Genomic DNA, 6214 nt, shown 5'->3' on the forward strand with positions numbered 1-6214 from the left:
TTGTCCCTTTGATGCCGGATAACAGGGATTTTACTGTACCTCTAAATGTGGATACTGACAATGAGTGTGATGTCACATTGTCTCCCTGCACTGCAGCAAGTCCATTCTTGCTTCAGTTAATCATGTTACATTCACTATAATTCATATCCAAAGCTTTAAGCAGATGTGAGCTTCACAGCATAAACATGGATGTGGCAGTGTGACGTCAGCAGCAGTGATGGACAAAATTCCTTCACTGGCATATTGAGAACCATTTGATATTTTGAGTTGCGATTTTCAGTGCTGTCGTCAGCTCCCTGTTGTTTACAACATATACAAAAAATAATTTTTTTGTTCAGTGTTCCTTTAAGGTACAATAATACTTATTTATTACAGTTCAAGTAACAATAATTTATCAGCAGAGGTGAGGAATGAAGATTTTTTTTGTAACAGTTTTAAGATTATTCAGGGTGTAGGAATAATTTCAGTAAAAATTATATTCTGTATAACAAAGATTTTATTGCCCCATTTTCTACATACGATATATTTCCCATATAAGAGGTTACTATTACAAGGGCTAGCCATATGTAGCAAGCTACTGCATTGTATAGATCTGGGTTGGTGTGAAACTACCTCGATCGTTGTCATCAGAAGGAATTTTTTAGTCTCTCCAGATAAATTTTGTGCTAATACCATCAGACAAACAGAACACATTTAAATTCAATTCTTTGTACTAAATCAAAAATTGAACTATGTAAATTAAGAATTACTCTGTTAAAAATAGAGATTCTAAAAGTAAAATTCATAAACTCGCAAGAAATTGTTACGTGCAACCACAATATTTCTTAAGAAATAAGATTATGAAATTGTAAATTATATAAACATTTGTTATTAGTCATATCCCTATTAAAAAATTGAAATTAAACTCCTGGAAGCTCCAACCAGACGTTTGCATGTAGGATATTGTATAATTACTCAGTTTGTAGTAGATTTCGTTCTTTCTTTGAATGCATTCTTATTTCTTCATATACCAAACAGTTATGTATGTTTATGCAAGTGATTTTCACAGATAGTGAATCACATTTTTGTACGAATGTATGTGAACTCCAGATGTTTATAATTGGAAGTGTCTTATATAGTTATACATAAATAGTAATCTTTTTAATTTCTCAAGTAAATACTACCCTGTCTGCCCCAACTAATTTAAAAAGTTTGTTATAAAAGTCTTTAATTGTTTATGGAACAAAAGAAATTACTTCAAGTAGGTACCTTATTTATATTTCGACTGTCGGATTATTCTAATATAGGAGTAGAAACAGTGCTTTATAAGATGCTTTCAATTGCAAAGGCTATTCAGCATCAAAATTCAATGTTGGTGAGAAATGGCCAACATTTTTTTCCCGGAGCCCTCTATTAGAGAATAGTATTCTTTTACATGTCTCAGATTTTCTTCCCTCATGCAGGAAATCATGCTACGATTTTGTTCCTCTTTAAAGTAGCCTATTGTTCTTGGTCATGAACTTCAGATCTGACATGGTATCTGCTAGATCTCTGATAACTGTTATTGTAACGTATAATTTTTGTACTTAAATTGCAATTTCTTAATTGTAATAATAATAATCATATGAATTATGACTAATCTTCATGTGAGACAAAAAAACGTCATGCTGATAACATAAAATTGGAAATGTAATTAATAAGTATGACATTATAGAAATCATAGCCACACTTTAACCATTGTATGTATCAGTTCACTGTGCTACAATAATACACAGAAACTTCAAATATCATCATTGGTGCAGTTGGTATTTTTTTAATTAAAATAAAGCATTCTTAAAATAAACTCGGACAGTGTGGCTTGAACTCATGCATGTAATATTATACTTAAAAAGTTCTAGGAAGTTCTGGATAATGCAGTTATTTCCTGTGTAATAGATTTCGTTATATAGGATTTTCTATCTATCCTGAGCATATCCAGCTGTTTCTGCATGCTGTAATCAATATTGTGGTTTTAATCTGTTGTGGAAGTAAAAAAACCACAGGAAAATCCCAACACTATTAGGATGTTTCTGAATAAGACAGCTAGGCATTTGAACAATTGTTGAATTAAAGTTTCACGAGTTTTAATTTAAAGTTAGTATACTAGATATGTACTTTTAAGTGTTAAGAGTGTTAATTCATTATGTTGATAGATAAGAAAGAAAATTTTATTTACTCAGGAGATACTTTTTTCTTGAGACTTGAACAGTTGTTGCAAATGTGATAACGATTTTCCTTACCTAAAATACTTCGCAAACGGTAAGATTCATCTAATAATGCGACAGAATTGAACTTGCATTACAAGTTTAACATTTTCATGATAGTTGTTTCTCAAATTAGCATTAAATTTGTATCTAGAACATATAATTTATCATTTGTCACATGATCAATAATGTGCGGATTATTTTGTTGTAATATATTTCGCTGTTTCTTCGTACATATATTTTATAAGAATATTACATGTGATAAATATACTTAAATTTAAATTGATGGTATTTTTAATCAAATTCCCAAAATTATAGATTTCATGTTACTATAACCTGTTCCAGTTAAGGATATGAGGGAGATTTATTATAGTTATGTATTGTGTGTATATAAATTCAGCACTCATTTTGAGGCCTTCAGGATTGTAAATGTACTATAAGATTATGTAATTTGAAATGTTAATTCATTACTAAAAGGAGGCAAATATAATCACTATCGTAAGCAATGTTTATCTGGACGTTTGCTTGTATAGAGACTAGTATTTGGTGAAGTAGAAATGGTCACGTAGAGAGGAAGGAGTGTAAAATGAAACATGTTGAAATAATGGCAATCTTGTAGATTTTTTTATTTGTAAAAATATTTTTTATGCTAGTGACATTAAATTATTTATTTCTAGAGTTGAATATGTTCTTTATTTAAAGTATTGGGATTAATTTATTAGTACATAGTTATTCTCATCGTATCTCTAATCAGCAGTTTTCTACATTTTACGTATAATTGTAAAGGAAATGTATAATTACGTCGAATACCAGAGAAAATACAGGTTTACATTTGTGTGCAATATGTACAATGAAATGTTCTAATCTATTAACAATATCAGGGATGCTATGGTTAATCAAACCATTCAGGATAATGTTTTAATTACAGTAGAATTCCACGTTAACCAGAATTTTAGGAACGTATTGGTTGCATTTTACGAACATTTTCAAATAGTAAGCATGACAACATGATTGAGAATGCTCAACCCGCCGAACTGTCCTTGATTACCACTTAGAAATATTTGCTCAATGTAAGAGGAATGTATTCCAGACACACGTGTAAAGTAATTTTCCAGCTGCGGAGAAGCTTGTATTATGTATTAATTATTGTGAATAGTTCGTATTTGTATGATGTATTTGACAATTCCTCTCCAGCTTCCAGAATCATTTTATATAGGTTTTCTTATACAATATATGATCTATTATATTATTTCTTAACATGCCTTACATATTATGTTTTTCGACAATCACACAGAGCAAAGAATACGATAAATATCGGAATGTGGATTGGCACGTGTTTGCTATCTGGTTCTGACTTCTGCTATCCAAGCTTATTCATGACTTCAGGTAGCACTGAGAAGACTTAATGAGTGGTGATCACTGACGAAGTATGGGATGGGACGCTTCCTACAAAATATACTGTTAATAAAATAAACATGCTATCTTACCTACTTATCTGGTGTAGTTTTCAGAACTGCTTTTTTCTTTTTCTAGCAGTCAATGCTACATTCCACATTGCTAATAACTGTACCATCTATTATGTCTGGAAAAAATCCATTCAGACTTTTTCTATATGCTATTACACAAACAGACTCTCCTTTGTACTTAACCTGCAGAGAAACAAAGACATCTACTTGGGCTGTAGAACTCGGAACAATACATGTCTCACGGGGCAGGAGGAACTAAATTGGTAGGCCAGGTGTAATTATACTTGGGTCATAAAACGTAACCTTTATCTTAACAATTTCTTCCACGACTTCTTATGAATTTTATCATTCTTACATTTTGACTTACATTTCTGTGAAACAATTAAGTATTTATATTTTTTTTTGCATGATCGTGGTTTTTTGTTTCTTTGTTTGTTTGTTTTTTTTTTTCAGCTATCATTGTTAGGCCTTGAAAGTTAGAATACTCATATAGAAACTTGTTGCTAGGGAAACTATTCTTCATAACATAAAACTATACTGAAATAGACCCATTACAGTGCCCCTATTGTTACTTAGTTACCATTACAATGCAGTGTTGCGAAGGCTTTGGAATAATATTGCTGTAAGTTTTCAATGCAAAATATATTTTTTAACCAGTACCATCAGGTTGTCATTCGACATTTCTGGTCCTCTCTCCTGACAATGGCTTATTTATAACCCACTTCTGAGGTTGGGGTGCCTAGAAGGTGGAGTTAACACTGCCCCAATGATATCATGATAGGGTGATTATGAATATGAAGTGCCAGGAGAGGTCTTAATCTAAACCTAACCTAATTTCCAGACCATGGACGAAACGCAGGAACAACCCTTTGAGGAAAAATTCCTGTGTTCTAACCGGGAATCGATCCCAGGACCTCATGAACTGTAGCCAGAAGCTCTGACCACTAGACCATGAGGCTGGTCATGCAAAATATATTGTATTTGTAATTTAAAAAATATGATTGTGCAAAAAATGTTGTACAGTACACGTTTGTGAAGTGCATTACAAAATCTTGGAAACTGAAACATTTGCTCTGTTCGTTTTTCGAACGTTTCCTCGATTTTGTAAAAAGCACTTCCCAACCTGTGACCAGACCCATTTTTGCGCTTGGGCCATATGGACCTGGGTTCAGGGTGGCAAATTTGTAAGGATGATAAAGAAAAAAAATCGAGCTGAAGATACAGTTTTGATATGTTTATACTTTGTAGATTCCTGCTTTAGATAGTAGCATAACGTCAGATTATTGTTACATGCCAATTGTTTTTATAGTTCGCTAAATGTGTAAGATTTGCATAAGTTAGTTGGTGGGGGTGCAACATTTTTTTGGTTGCATGGGCCAAAATACGGGACTGTCTGTGACTAAAACATTAACTGTGCTTTAGTTTGATGTAGGTGCCATTATATTAATTGAGGAACGCTTCTGTTTTACGTCACAATAATTATAATACTTGTGTACAGCCCCATTTTCATTTAGAGAGTGAATATAGAGTATTCAGTGCATGTTATGTTTTCTTAACTGTTGTTGTTGTTATCTAATGCTGGGCTTTGGCAACGAAGCCATTAGCGTTCTTGCTCTCCAATATTTTTCTGTGGTGGATCCATCAGGTAGAACTTCACAGGTTATGAGATGATCTTCAGTCATTTCTTCTTCTTTGTTGCATAGAGGGCAATTTGGTTTTGTGTAAATTCCTATTTTATTCAAGTGTTTGGCCAAATAATCGTGTTCTGTAAGCAGTCTGAATTTTGCTACTGCAGATTTACGTGGGATTTCTGGAATAATTTGTGGTTTTTTTATTAAAATGCTCCATTTTTTATCTTTGGCTTCACTGTCCCTTGCAACCTGTGTTTTCTTAACTTGTGAATCCTTTTTCTTAAAAATTAAAAAAAAAAAAAAAAAAAAAAAAAAAACTTGTAATTCAAATTTAACTCTGCATTGTTACAGGTTTCCTTATATCTAATCAAATTTGTATGAAATAAAAATAAATTAGTGAGGTAATTCCTCTCCCTTCCATGCTGCCATTGACAGGTACTTTATATTCTGATTATGGATCATCTTTTAAAGTAACATAGTCAAAGTATAGGAATCACTTCACCATGATAGACTGTACAATGTTGGAGGTGAATCTATGTTGCGAGGATGTTGTTGAATAATGGAGAAATGGCAGCAGAGAAGATTAGAGTATATTGCGAAAAACTGACTCAATGCTGTCTGTCCATGGGACTTCCTGGGATTTAAACTAATGGGATAAAATATTGTCATATAAAAGAGAAACTAGATCACGTGGAAGAACGTGTTTAAGAGATACTGACCCTTCACTATAAAAAATATAACGTCTATAAGGATAAAAATATCCAGGATGTTGGTTACCGTGTTAGGAATTTCTGATCTTCAAGGTCACTGCTTCCAGGACATGTGTGGTACTGAAACTGCTCAGAATTTATCAGTGGCATACATTATTTTCCACCTTGAGTAGCATGTGAAATAT

This window comes from Periplaneta americana, chromosome 13 (assembly GCF_040183065.1).
Source record: "Periplaneta americana isolate PAMFEO1 chromosome 13, P.americana_PAMFEO1_priV1, whole genome shotgun sequence".
NCBI lineage: Eukaryota > Metazoa > Arthropoda > Insecta > Blattodea > Blattidae > Periplaneta > Periplaneta americana.